We start from the raw sequence: 15,664 nt of genomic DNA, 5'->3' as shown, positions 1-15,664 counted from the left end.
AATTGTTGCTGTTGTTCAGTTGCTAAGTCATGTCCAACTCTTTGTGACCCCATGAACTACAGCACGCCAGGCTTCTCTGTCCTTCACTGTCTCCCGGAGCTTGCTCAAACTCATGTCCATTGACTCGGTGATGCCATCTAACCCCCTCATCCTCTGTCATCCCTTTCTTCTGCTTTCAGGCTTTCCCAGCATCAGGGTCTTTTCCAATGAGTCTGCTCTTTGCATCAGGTGGCCAAAGTATCAGCTTTAGCATCAGTCCTTTCAATGAATACTCAGGGTTGATGTCCTTTAGGATTTGCTGGTTTTATCTCCTTGCTGTTCAAGGGACTCTCAAGAGTCTTCTCCAGCACCACAGTTCAGAGACATCAATTTTTCAGCACTTAGCCTTCTTTATTAAGGTCCAACTCTCACATTCATAGATGCGAGTGGATTTTCACATGAGTGGATTTCCCAGTGACTCAGATGGTAAAGAATCCACCCACAATGCAGAAGTCCCACATTCAATCCCTGAGTCAGGAAGATCCCCTGAGAAGGGAATGGCAACCCACTCCAGTGTTCTTGCCTGGGAAATTCCATGGACAGAGGAGCTTGGCGGGCTACAGTCCATGGGGTTGCAGAGTCAGACATGACTGAACAACTAACACTTTCACTCATATTTGTACCTGACTACTGGAAAAACCATAGCTTTTACTATATGGACCTTTACTGGCAAAATGATGTCTCTGCTTTTTAATATGCTGTCTAGTTTATCATAGCTTATTTTCCAAGGAGCAACCGTCTTTTAATTTTGTGGCTGCAGTCACTATCCACAGTGATTTTGGAGCCCAAGAAAATAAAATCTGTCACTGTTTCCCCATCTATTTTTTTAATATCCCTGGTTTATTAAGATTAATAATTGTTTACATTGAATTCCTTAAAAATATTTAGGATTGTACTTGAAGTTAAAAAGATGAATGTTTTCTTGAATATGAAACTATGTAGCATATCAGTTTAAAAACAAAATAATTATTTTAAATGAGACTGACATTTGTTTTAATTGTGGAATAAAAGAAAAAAATGTTTGGAAGGCTCTAGGTATGAGCATTTCTATTTTCAGTTCACCAGAGCTGTAAAAGTTATTAGACTATGTTCAGACTGCTAACACATTGGCCGAAGTCTTAAGAGAAAGTATTACAGTAAGCAAGACAGGAGTTGAATTGCCTTTGGTGGCTGAGAAGTCACTTAGTTATCACAACATAGTTTTACCACATTCTGTTGGTTAACACTGAAATACAAGCCCATCGAGATTCAAGGGTAGGGGCCATAGACTCAGTTTCTTGATGGAAGATTGTCAATGTCATTATAAGCAGAGCACATGGGATGGGAGATATTGTTCCCGTCATCTTTGGAAAATACAGTCTGCCACATTCTGTCACATCTTACTGACAGGAACTTCATGGAATAATCTGGGGAAAGTCTCCCCATCTCTCTACTCTGAGAGCCAGCATCATAAATCTATGATTTTCAGACTTTAGCACATGTCAGAATCACCTAGAGGGTTTCTTAAAACACAGATTTCTGGATCCAACCCCAGAGTTTCCAATTCATTATGTTCCAGAGGTTGGAGGGTGAGAATGTTCATTTCTCATAAATTCCAAGGTGACGCGGATGCCACACATCTGAGGACCACATATGGAGAACCATTGTTCTAGATCTTAGCATTTACTTACTATTGTCCTTTAGATGAGCTTCCCCAGTGGCTCAATGGTAAGGAATCTGCCTGCATTGCAGGGGATGCAGGTTAGACCCTGGGTAGGAAAGATTTCCTAGAGGAGGAAATGGCAACTCACTCCAGATTTCTTGCTGGGGAAATCCCATGGACAGAGGACCCTGGCAAGCTATAGTCCATATGGTCGCAAAGAGTCAGATACAGCTGAGTACTCGCACAAATAAATACACAAATTCTTTAGATGAAATATTATGGGTCATGTTAAAGCAATTTTTCCCCATGTATGGATTGAATCAGTCTTCAGGTTTATTCTAGACCATATCTGCTTTCATGGTTGGCTTAGGGAAATTATAGGGCTGACAAAATTAGGAGGGATTTTCAGTCTTTGTGAATCTCAACAGGCTTGTCTGCATCCCTCCCCTTTGGGAGTGGCAAGGATAATTGCATTTTTGGTGAAAGGGAATATCTGTTGCTTTCTGACCACTTAAACCATTTTTGCTTTGAGTGCCAATGATGAAACTTCTTCACCTGGTGGCTGCTGATAACCTAAGACAAACTCTGTTCATATAGTGATGGACAATATCCTCGTAGGGTCCCATGTGACAAGGGTTTCTATATTGCCCAAAACTCCTTACCAAGTCAGCATAGTGATGATGCTGAGAAACAAATTAAAAGAAGCAATCTAGGATTTTATCAGATTGAAATATTCTTATAATCTTTCATGGCTCAAAAATTTCAAGTGTAATTAGTCCTTGTGGAGGAATCTGAGGTTAGCTGTAAAATCAGAAAAATGAGACCAGATTGTATTGAATTTGGTGATGATTTCATGGAGACTCAGCATTCAGAGGATATCTGGAGACTTATTTTCCCTGGTTTTACAATTCAAGATTAACAACTCTGAATTTTGTAGAAACCAAAATTCTCTGACTGATAAGGCTTTGCACAATTAACTTAAATACTCTAACCAAATAAAGCAGGCAGAGAGGGCACCAAGGACAAAATTGTTCAAGGACAATTTTGTGTTTTGGGCTCTGATCCTTGTCTCTATTTATAGTCTTGTCTAGTTGGACTAGATAAAAGGTTGTTCAACCTTTTTTTTTAATAAAAGGATGAATAATTTCAAGTTGTAGAGCTCTTAGTTTATTAGAAATGTATCTCCTATTTGCCTATTCATTATCTATCATCTGTTTATCAATCTACCTATATCTATCTATCTATCGATAAAGCAAGAGAGTTCTGGAAATACATCTATTTCTGCTTTATTGGCTATGCCAAAGCCTTGGACTGTGTGGATCACCATAAACTGTGGAAAATTCTGAAAGAGACGGGAATACCAGACCACCTGACCTGCCTCTTGAGAAACCTATATGCAGGTCAGGAAACAACAGTTAGAACTGGACATGGAACAACAGACTGGTTCCAAATAGGAAAAGGAGTACGTCAAGGCTGTATATTGTCACCCTGCTTATTTAACTTATATGCAGAGTACATCATGAGAAATGCTGGGCTGGAAGAAGCACAAGCTGGAATCAAGATTGTCGGGAGAAAGATCAATCACCTCAGATATGCAGATGACACCGCCCTTATGGCAGAAGTGAAGAAGAACTAAAGAGCCTCTTGATGAAAGTGAAAGAGGAGAGTGAAAAAGTTGGCTTCAAGCTCAACATTCACAAAACTAAGATCATGGCATCAGTCCCATCATTTCATGGCAAGTAGATGGGGAAACAGTGGAAACAGTGTCAGACTTTATTTTTTGGGGCTCCAAAATCACTACAGATGGTGATTGCATCCTTGGGAGGAAAGTTATGACCAACCTAGATAGCATATTCAAAAGCAGAGACATTACTTTGTCAACAAAGATCCATCTAGTCAAAGCTATGGTTTTTCCAGTAGTCATGTATGGATGTGAGAGTTGGACTCTAAAGAAAGTTGAGCACTGAATAATTGATGGTTTTGAACTGTGGTATTGGAGAAGACTCTTGACAGTCCCTTGGACTGCAAGAAGGTCCAACCAGTCCATCCTAGAGATCAGTTCTGGGTGTTCACTGGAAGGACTGATGTTGAAGCTGAAACTCCAATACTTTGGCCACCTGATGCGAAGAGCTGACTGATTGGAAAAGACTCTGATGCTGAGAGGGATTGGGGGTGCAAGGAGAAGGGGACGACAGAGGATGAGATGGCTGAATGGCATCACCGACTCAATGGACATGAGTTTGAGTGAATTTCAGGAGTTGGTGATGGACAGGGAGGCCTGGCATGCTGCGGTTCATGGGGTTGCAAAGAGTTGGACACGACTGAGTGACTGAACTGAACTGAATTAATATATTCAGAAAAATGAACTCAGTAAGATATAGATATAAAATATCTTAATTTTCTCCAATAATTAACTTCAAACATACTCAGTTGAATTGCCCTTTTTCATCCCATATCTAGAATTGGAAGATCCCATTGTCTTCTAGTCTCTTCTAGGTATACACGGTTCACTTTATGGCTTATATCTTATATCCAGTTCAAAGGACTACCTATTCTCTAATTTGTCCTTGATCAGGAATTGAGCCTTGCAAAGGAAAGGGGAGGAGCCTCCCTTCTGCCTTACTCCCTTTTCTGGGTTACTGTATATCCTTTGGAGTGTTCAGGTCTGTCCAGAAGGATGGGGAAAGGCAGAATTAAATAGCACTGTTTTGGTTCCCCCTTTATAATTGACGGCTTCTGTATAAGTGGCAGCCAAAGCCTGGCTTCTCTATAGTATGTATGTGTTTGTTCTTTGCGGGCTCTATGGTAGAATACCCACCGTATCATCCCTGACATGGGAGATGGGCTCCTGAAGGACTTCTCCAAAGTCCCATCAGCCTTGGATCCCATACCTCTCACTGCTTGGACTCCCTTGTCCGTCAGGTAGCCTCTTTAGTTATCTTCTGTGTTATCTTCCAGTTTCCCTCCCACTGGAAACTCAAGCATCCTCAAATCCTTTCCACTTCAGATGGTAGGGGTACAGGCTAGTCCACTGCCCCTCTCCCTCATTTTACTCTATTCCCCTCTAATTCCTTTGCTCTCATCCACCTAGGCAGGAGTACAGAGTGCCTCAGGTGCTACATAGGAAGATATCCAGTTGGGAACTGTGATGCTAGTCTATCTTTTTGCAAGCACTTTCCTGTCTCTACAAATGGCTTTTACCTTTATCATACTCAAAGATGATAATGTTTCATAACATTAAGATGAAAGATGATTTGTTTCATAACAAATACTTTGTATTTCCCTCTTTTTCTTTTATCATGAAATAAAATTCAGAGATAATAAAATATCATAAAAGAACATATTTTAATTTAAAAAAGGGTGATATAATGCTTTAACTATAAATAAGGGAAAAAAGAATGTAATTTATTATAAAATAATATGTAATACATATTAATATGTAAGTGCTCAAGCAGGATTATACTAGAAAACAGAATGAAGTAGTCTGATGCTTGCAGCTGCTTATGATGAATACTTGGATTTAAGATAAAGTCAGAAGCCATTCGGTATAAAGGAAGGAAAATTAAAGGGCAGAGAAGTGAGGGAACCCTAATTAAAACTAGTGGAATGATTAATAATAACCTGACTTATATGTACATGATAAGAAAAAGAAAAGGAAAGAGCCTTTGACAAGGTTTGGATAAGAGGGTTCAGGATGGGGAACACATGTGTACCTGTGGCGGATTCATTTTGATATTTGGCAAATCTAATACAGTTATGTAAAGTTTAAAAATAAAATAAAATTAAAAAAAAAAAAAAAAGAATGCCATGGGAAATGACTAAGTGTCAAAATGGAGAAAGCGAAGAATTAGCAAAGCAGCAGCAGCAGTCTTACCAGTGTAACGTAAAAGTAATTCCTTTCCTATGACATGGGTTAGGTCAGTTTTTAGAGAACTCAGAAAATATATTTCCTGTCTTGGAAGGCCGCCAGCATATGTGCAAGCATGTGTGTGGCCATGTCTGGCACGACATGGTAAAAGTATGTCTTTTGTGAAGACACAAGAAGGGTGAAGCTCATCCTCATTCGGCGGGACTTTCTCATGTTTTTAGGATGTCTGACACCCCACCTTAATTTTTCCCACGAAATGCCTGAAGTGCCCCACAAACATAGCAAGAACAACGAAAAAAATAAAAACTCAAAATTTCTGAAACGCTCCCTAGAACATAGAGGTGTAGTTCCTCCTCTGTGGGAAACATGTCTTAAAATATTTTTTTTTATTTTTTTAGTATTAAGCTAGTTATCTCAATGATGCATCCGAGTAAGAACTGCTTTTGTGAATTAAGCTTTAGTATGATGTCACTGGCTTATCCTGAAATCTGATACTGTATTTTCAACAAATGTAGTATTGAGGATGCTATCCACACCACAAAGGGTCTTCTGTGTAGGCAATGAGAGATGCATTTGTGACTCAGGACTGAGGTACGTCAGCTTCTTTTGAGTACTACTCACTTTGAGTCACGAATCTGATCGCATTTTCCTCTTCATCTTGGGCAAATGAAAGCTTAGTGTTAAGTTTTTGATCTCTGTTAAAGAGTCAATGGGATGGGATAGAGTGCCTTGTATATAATGATTTAATTCTTAATTTTTAACTTCTTTTCTATCCTCTTTCCTCTTTTGCTGTTATCACTTCATGAATGTATCTGTTTTTAAAATAAATATTTTTCTCTGTTGGGACAAAATAGCTCAAGACTCCCAGTTTTAAGATTGCAGACAGAACACACACTATAATCTCCCCTTCCTTGTACCAAATTCCTAACACTATACAGTAAGGATTCCACATATGAAAGAGTTCCATCCCAAGACATGTTTGTAAGTCCAATTTATTCATAAGCCCAACAAAGTTAGCCTAGGTACCAAACTAACACAATTGACAATATAGTACTGTAATGTAATTTGATGTTTTCGAATTATGGTGCTGGAGAAGACTCTTGAGAGTCCCTTGGACTGCAAGGAGATCACATCAATCAATCCTAAAGGAAATCAACCTTGGCTATTCATTAGAAGACTGATGCTAAAGCTGAAGCTCTGATACTTTGGCCACCGGATGTGAAGGGTTGACTCATTAGAAAAGACCCTGCTGCTGGGAAAGATTGAGAGCAGGAGAAAGGGGTGACAGAGTACAAGATGGTTGGATGGCATCACTGACTCAATGGACATGAGTTTGGGTAAACTCTGGGAGATAGTGAAAGACAGGGAAGCCTAGCATGCTGCAGTCCATAGGGCTGCAAAGAGTTGGACATGACTTAGCCACTGAACAACAACAGCAATAACTGTAATAGGTTTATAATACTTTTCACACAAACAACATCCAAGAAACAAACACAAAAAATAAAGAAAACAGTGTTAATCTTACAATACCTTGAAAAGTACAGTAGTATAGTACAGTAGCTGGTATACAGGGGCTGGCATCAAGTGAATGGACAAGTAGAGTTACTCACTAGAGGAGGAAGAAGAGGTGGGAGATGATAGAGCTGAAGGGTCATCAACAGGAGGAGATGGAGGGCAAGTTGCAACTTCATTTATGCCTGATGTTGATGGAATGCATGTCTGCATCTTTGAAAGTTCATAACTTGAAGGTTTGCATGTAGGAGACTTACTGTATATATTCATAACTATGGTTGCAAATAAGAAAGGCAGCTTTCATGGGCCAGAAGCTGTGAGGATGGAAACAGCTAAAGAGCTTGGGACCTTTGCAGATGATGTCTATCCAAGAAAGGCCCATAGAATGTGGAGCCCAGGAATAATGGGCGTGATGGTAGGGGGAGGTCAGCTGGTTAGACTGATTGTTCAGTATCACCTTATATACCACATCAGTTGCTACATATCACCAGCTGCACTTTGGTGAATGAAAAATATTTTTGCTTGGAATTTGGTGTCAAAACATGAAGGCCAGATGGTTCCTCAATAGAAGATAGTTGGGAGGGATTAATTTTTTTAAGTTCTGTGTAGTAGGAAAGAGTGAAGTTCTCTGAAGATTTTCATCACATTGACTGCCATCCCCTAGATTGCCATCATGAGTTGCTCAAAGACAACAATCAATAAGCTTCACTTCAATAACAACAAAACTGACAGGATAAAATTGAAACTGTTAGTCACTCAGTCGTGTCCAACTCTTTGCAACCCCATAGACTGTAGCCCGCCAGGCTCCTCTGTCCATGGAATTCTCCAGGCAAGAATACTGGAGTGGGTAGCCAGTCTCTTCCCCAGGAGATCTTCCCGACCCAGGGATTGAACCCAGGTCTCCTGCATTGCAGGTGGATTCTTTACTATCTGAGCCACCTAGGAAGCCCAGAAAGGATAAAGCCTCATACCAGTGAGCATTTTGCAGCATATGTGTCTTATTAGCCACCTTCGAATATTAAGGTGGGTTATAAATGATCATAGTGGTGTGATTATTAGTCATATCTTTCCACTAATGCAACTACATATAATGGTTACATTTAATCATTTTCATTCTTTTTCTTTTTAAAAATCCTGTTAGCTCCTTCAGTATTCCAGCATTTAATCCTAACATTTATTCTTGCTAGGTACAAATAATTTTAGGTTTACTTTAACGTTTATAATTTGCACTGAACTAAAGTCAACTTTCCTATTCCTATTGGTAATTCTCTGCAAGAAGTTATGCAGGGAAATAACACCTCTTCCTTGTGAATAACAGGATAATAGTAGGCTGTCTGTCATAGAGTAAAATGATACAATTGACCAACTGTCAGGGAATATTCTCTGAAATCTGAATTAGTCTGCTGGCTGTAGTTAAGGACGTTGTTTTATTATAGAATTTTCTCTCTGTGAGGTCAGTTGGCTCAGGTAAGGAATGAATGAGCAACCTTAGCACTCCCCTCCCTTAAGTAGCATACCCTCTAACCAAGTGAATTACTTATATAATATTTATTACTTATTACATACACAGTTCCATTGTTTATTAAGATCATGATGCCAACTGCATTTTGAATAGTGTTGATTTGTCTCCAACCATCTTGGAAGGTAGGGAAAAAGAACCTGTGGAAAGATGGAAGAAAGCCAAGAAACAGGAATGGGTAATGGGATGAAGTATAAGTTAGTTTTAAACACAGGCACTGGAATTCATTCAAAAGTTTTTTGACCCAGTTTGGAAAAAAACACTTGTGTTGGTTTCCTTGTATAAAAGATGAGTTTTAAAGCACTGATGTAGTAATATATGAACATGCAGCTGTATTGTTTCTTTGGTTCTGTCCTTCCTCTGTGGCAGGTGGGAGAGCTGTTACTGCATTTCTAAGGGAACCAGGAAATCAGTTTCTTTTGTGGTCTTGAGGTTTGGTACTTGGCTGGCTGATTATCCAGTGTTTCACAATGTGCCACAAAAAGTAAAGGACAAGAGAAAAAGGTTGTTTTCCCCCTAGGCAATGGAGAAATTAAAGCTTTGAGGGGATAGGAGAGTTCCTCAGAGAAGGAGACCAGAGGCTGAAGGATTTTTGGGTGGTGGAGACCAGTCTCTCCAGAAAGTAGTCTAGGCGGTGTCATGACTCCCAGGGAGGGTGCGTTAAGGGTTGTCACATGGACAGTGGTGATATGGATACTACTTGCGGAGTGGTCCACCTTGGCATATGAGTGGGCGTGATGATCATCTCATCACTGTGACCAAGATCTTTCCTTTATTTCCACAGAGTTCTGTAAGCTCAGGGATCTTCCTCTGAAGAGAGGAGTAGAAGCTATTTAAAATGACTGATACTGCTAGCCATGGCAAGCAGGGGCCCAGAGATAGGTCTGATTTGATATAATGAGGAGAGATGACATTTCTTGGCACTTGGAGGCTGAGGGGCAGTGATTACATGCATGCACACTTGTCCTCATTCACTCCTGAGAGTTTCTAAAGGAATTTGGTGTTATTATTTGCTGGTCACATCCTTATCATAACCCTTAAGCATACACAACTGTGGAAAGAATCTTTTATTTTGTGAAAACTCTTTTTTTAAAAAGGGGCCATTTGATTTTTTTCCTTTTTTTTTAAATTTTATTTTATTTTTAAACTTTACCTAATTGTATTAGTTTTGCCAAACATCAAAATGAATCGTCCACTGCAGCATATTTGAAGTGACAGTTATATTAATAAATACATCATATAATTTAAAAAGAAATTACTTCTAATTAGCAGAAGTTCAAGTTGCAATCTGCAACTTATCATGTAAAACAAATAGACTATAAACCTCATGGCTGATTTGTGAGTTTCCAGAGACCAATGAGTAATTGTTTGACTTCCTGTTTTAAAGAATATACTTAAGTGACAAATAGAATCATTATTAAAATATCCTGAGGCTAGTGTAATTGAATTTGTCTTGGAGTTGGGCTTCTCTTGTGGCTCAGCTGGTAAAGAATCCGCTTGCAATGTGGGAGACCTGGGTTCTATCCCTGGGTTGGGAAGATCCCCTGGAGAATACCCACTCCAGTATTTTGGCCAGGAGAATTCCATGGACTGCATAGTCAATGGCGTTGCCAAGAGTTGGACACGACTGAGTGTGAATGCTTTGCTGCTGTGTTATAAACTATTTAAAAAATACTCTAAAATGGACAACAAACATAACCTCTGATTCAGTTGGCACATGCTTCAGAAGTTTCAGGTTTTTCTTACAATTCTATCAAGAAATAATTAGCTGAAAACATGAGAATGGTACCTAAGATTAATGATAACATCAATACGCTATTTGAACTCAATAGGCTAAAAATGAACACATGGAACACAGAAATTAAGCAGATTTGGTTTAAATAAAGCACTCTTACTTGCCAGGAAAATTACCCACTGCGTTTGTGTTTCCACTGGGAAATATTTCTTGGGATTGGGGCAACCAAAGCATTTCAAAAACAATGGAAACAATAACCAAGTTAAAAATACTTCAGAAAGAAAGAAAGAAAGAAAAAAGCTCTCCTGTCCATTATTATCTTAAATTCTCAGTAAAATAACAGAGCAGATATTAAGAAAAAGAGTACTATATATGCATCAAGAGAGTAGTGGAAGCCTGGGTGATAAACAGCATGGGCTTATATAGAATAGATCATGCCAGACGTATTTAATTGCATTCGTTTGATCAAATTACAAAGTGGGTGAAAGGAATTCAGCAGATGTAATATATCTGGACTTTATTAAATCATTTGATTTATGCCTTATGAAAGCTTACTTAAAATTTTAAATAAAATTAGCTTAACTATTTATGCTAACACGTAGCTGGAAACAAACTTATAAGTTAAAAAATGGAGGTGAGATTCAGCAGCAATATACCTGAGTTGAAGAAGAGGGATATGGAAAGCTCCAAAATGGGCACTGGAGAAGCAGCTGGTTCCAAAAGACAGTGAGCACTGTTAAATGAAAAGGGTTTCCCCGGTGCCGCTACTGGTGAAGAATCCACCTGTCAAGCCGAGACACACATTCCATCCCTGGGGAGGGAAAATCCCTGGAGAATAAAATGGCAGCCCACTCCAGTATTCCTGCCAGGAGAATCCCATGGACAGAGAAGCCTGGTGGGCTACAGTCCATGGGGATGCAGAGTTGGCCACGACCATGCATCTGAGCACACATAACAATACAAAAGAGTAGAAAGGTGAGTTGCTAATATGGAGTTAGGGAATGGAATGGATTCCTCAATATTTCTTTTAATGGATTTGGAAACATTGGATATATTTACAATATAAGAAATAATGTCAGTTCAGTTCAGTCGCTCAGTCATGTCCGACTCTTTGCGACCCCATGAACTGCAGCACGCCAGGCCTCCCTGTCCATTGCCAACTCCCGGAGTTCACTCAGACTCACATCCATCGAGTCAGTGATGCCATCCAGCCATCTCATCCTCTGTCGTCCTGTTCTCCTCCTGCCCCCAATCCCTCCCAGCATCAGACTCTTTTCCAATGAGTCAACTCTTCGCATGAGGTGGCCAAAGTACTGGAGTTTCAGCTTCAGCATCATTCCTTCCAAAGAAATCCCAGGGCTGATCTCCTTCAGAATGGACTGGTTGGATCTCCTTGCTGTCCAAGGGACTGTCAAGAGTCTTCTCCAACACCACAGTTCAAAAGCATCAATTCTTCAGCGCTCAGCCTTCTTCACAGTCCAACTCTCACATCCATACATGACCACAGGAAAAAACACAGCCTTGACTAGATGGACTTTTGTTGGCAAAGTAATGTCTCTGCTTTTCAATATGCTATCTAGGTTGGTCATAACTTTGCTTCCAAGGAGTAAGCATCTTTTAATTTCATGGCTGCAGTCACCATCTGCAGTGATTTTGGAGCCCAGAAAAATAAAGTCTGACACTGTTTCCACTGTTTCCCCATCTATTTCTCATGAAGTGATGGGACCGGATCCCATGATCTTCATTTTCTGAATGTTGAGCTTTAAGCCAACTTTTTCACGCTCCTCTTTCACTTTCATCAAGAGGCTTTTTAGTTTCTCTACACTTTCTGCCATAAGGGTGGTGTCATCTGCATATCTGAGGTTATTGATATTTCTCCCGGCAATCTTGATTCCAGCTTGTGTTTCTTCCAGTCCAGAGTTTCTCATGATGTACTCTTCATATAAGTTAAATAAACAGGGTGACAATATACGGCCTTGACATACTCCTTTTCCTATTTGGAACCAGTCTGTTGTTCCATGTTCAGTTCTAACTGTTGCTTCCTGACCTGCATACAAATTTCTCAAGGTGGTCTGGTATTCCCATCTCTTTCAGAATTTTCCACGGTTTATTGTGATCCACACCGTCAAAGGCTTTGGCATAGTCAATAAAGCAAAAGTAGATGTTTTTCTGGAACTCTCTTGCTTTTTCCATGATCCAGTGGATGTTGGCAATTTGATCTCCGGTTCCTCTGCCTTTTCTAAAACCAGCTTGAACATCTGGAAGTTCATGGTTCACATATTGCTGAAGCCTGGCTTGGAGAATTTTGAGCATTACTTTACTAGCATGTGAAATGAGTGCAATTGTGTGGTAGTTTGAGCATTCTTTGACATTGCCTTCCTTTGGGATTGGAATGAAAACTGACCTTTTCCAGTCCTGTGGCCACTGCTGAGTTTTCCAAATGTGCTGGCATATTGAGTGCAGCACTTTCACAGCATCATCTTTCAGGATTTGAAATAGCTCAACTGGAATTCCATCACCTCCACTAGCTTTGTTCATAGTGATGCTTTCTAAGGCCCACTTGACTTCACATTCCAGGATGTCTAGCTCTAGGTGAGTGATCACACCATTGTGATTATCTGGGTCGTGAAGATCTGTTTTGTCCAGTTCTTCTGTGTATTCTTGCCACCTCTTCTTAATATCTTCTGCTTCTGTTAGGTCCATACCATTTCTGTCCTTTATTGAGCTCATCTTTGCATGAAATGTTCCCTTGGTATCTCTAATTTTCTTGAAGAGATCCCTAGTCTTTCCCATTCTGTTGTTTTCCTCTATTTCTTTGCATTGATCGCTGAAGAAGGCTTTCTTATCTCTTCTTGCTATTCTTTGGAACTCTGCATTCAGATGCTTATATCTTTCCTTTTCTTCTTTGCTTTTTGCTTCTCTTCTTTTCACAGCTATTTGTAAGGCCTCCCCAGACAACCATTTTGCTTTTTTGCATTTTTTTTTATGGGAATGGTCTTGATCCCTGTCTCCTGTACAATGTCATGAACCTCATTCCATAGTTCATCAGGCACTCTATCTATCAGATCTAGGCCCTTAAATCTATTTCTCATTTCCACTGTATAATCATAAGGGATTTGATTTAGGTCATACCTGAATGGTCTAGTGGTTTTCCCTACTTTCTTCAATTTAAGTCTGAATTTGGCAATAAGGAGTTCATGATCTGAGCCACAGTCAGCTCCTGGTCTTGTTTTTGCTGACTGTATAGAGCTTCTCCATCTTTGGCTGCAAAGAATATAATCAATCTGATTTTGGTGTTGACCATCTGGTGATGTCCATGTATAGAGTCTTCTCTTGTGTTGTTGGAAGAGGGTGTTTTTTATGACCAGTGCATTAGTGTGCATATTGTCAATTTGTAGATGTGCTAGCAGTCCAAAGTTGTGTTATAAAACCTATTGTGTCCATGTGAAAAAAGGCCTCAGGTCCTAATGAGTCTGAAAATTGCAATAATGTAATATTTCCTTTAGAACGTTTAATAAATATTGCCTCAGACCCCATCTCAGTATTGGTCATTAATAACAGGCTTTGTGTTCTCATTACCATTAACCCTACCATTAGCACAGTGCTTCCCTACATTCAATTCATCCTTATTACCCCTATTATGATAAAGAAAGCAGCTGTTATAACAGTTGCTTTAATTCTTTTTTCTTACATGAATGTGTTGGCATCCAGGCATGATCCTGATATAACTGATAATCTGTGTTTTGCAAAATATGTTTTCCAATTTATCAATCACGTCATATCCAATTCAGAATGTGAATATTCACACTGTCAAATAAAATCTGTAGATAATAATAAATTGTTTAGGAACATACCCAAAACGTGCGTGTTCTCATTCAGGGTAACTGGCTATCATTTGTAGTAGTTGCCACTAGATGGTGAAATCCTATGACACTAGAGTATCGTGATACTCTCACAAATCCCAGAGCTCCCTGCTGCTGCTGCTGCTGCTGCTAAGTCGCATCAGTCATGTCCGACTCTGTGCGACCCCACAGATGGCAGCCCACCAGGTCCCCCTGTCCCTGGGATTCTCCAGGCAAGAACACTGGAGTGGGTTGCAATTTCCTTCTCCAATGCATGAAGGTGAAAAGTGAAAGTGAAGTCGCTCAGTCGTGTCCAACTCTTAGCGACCCCATGGACTGCAGCCTACCAGGCTCCTCCGGCCATGGGATTTTCCAGGCGAGAGCACTGGATTGGGGTGCCATTGCCTTCTCAGTACTCAGAGCCAAAGCTTTCCCCAGAGTGGCTGATTGCAAAAGGTCTCAGAGCACCCTAGCAGGAAGACCCATTGACCTTGACAGGGCAGGGAGATGTGTTTTCCCTCTACTTCCTGACTGTAAAATTCTCCCCAAACCCCAACCTATGCTTACAAAAAGCCTTATACACTGCCAAGGCTTATAAACTAGAAAATACAGTAATGTATTAAATAGATATGTAGTCTTTTTTTTTCCGGCAGCACAAAACTCTTCTTAAGGCAAACATATTGTTACTATGAATCATGATTCTGTTTTTATCACTCTATAGAAATGTACAGTAATTGAAAAATAACACACTGGAGTTATTTTAGGACCAAGAATTAAAATAAAATGTAAGGAGGAGCCAAGATGGCGGAGGAGTAGGACGGGGAGAACACTTTCTCCCCCACAAATTCATCAAAAGAGCATTTAAACATCGAGTAAATTCCACAAAACAACTTCCGAATGCCGGCAGAGGACATCAGGCACCCAGAAAAGTAGCCCAACTCTTCGAAAGGAGGTAGGAAAAAATATAAAAGACAAAAAAAGAGACAAAAGAGGGAGGGACGGAGTTCCGTCCCGGGAAGGGAGTCTTAAAAAGAGAGAAGTTTCCAAACACCAGGAAACCCTCTCACTGCCGAATCTGTGCCGAGCTTTGGAAGCACAGAGGGCAACATAAAAGGGAGGGGAAAAAAAAAAAAAAATAAACAATTAAAAATCGCGGACTGTGAGCCCTACGGGAACTCCCCCAGCGGAGAAGCAGCGCAGACGCCGGCACACGGCATTAGCAAGCGGGGGCTGGGCAGGGAAGTGCGGCGCGGGCTGTGTCCCTTAGAGTAAGAATCGGGCCGAATGTCCTGAGCGCTATCTGAGCGAAATAATTTGGGCTAGCAAACCAGACTGTGGGATATCTACCACGCGAAAAGCCAGCCCTAACCTAAGACACCGCCAGGCCCGCGCACAGAACAAAGGACTGAACAGAGATAGCCGGCTGCAGACCTCCCCCTCCGGTGACAGGCAACCAGAGCCGGAAGGGGGCAATCGCAGCCCCAGAGAGACACTATCTATAAAACTG

This window comes from Bubalus kerabau, chromosome 1, assembly GCF_029407905.1.
Source record: "Bubalus kerabau isolate K-KA32 ecotype Philippines breed swamp buffalo chromosome 1, PCC_UOA_SB_1v2, whole genome shotgun sequence".
NCBI classification, from domain to species: Eukaryota; Metazoa; Chordata; class Mammalia; order Artiodactyla; family Bovidae; genus Bubalus; species Bubalus kerabau.
The sequence above is the reverse complement of the archived record's forward strand: the minus strand, read 5'-3'. Positions refer to the sequence as shown.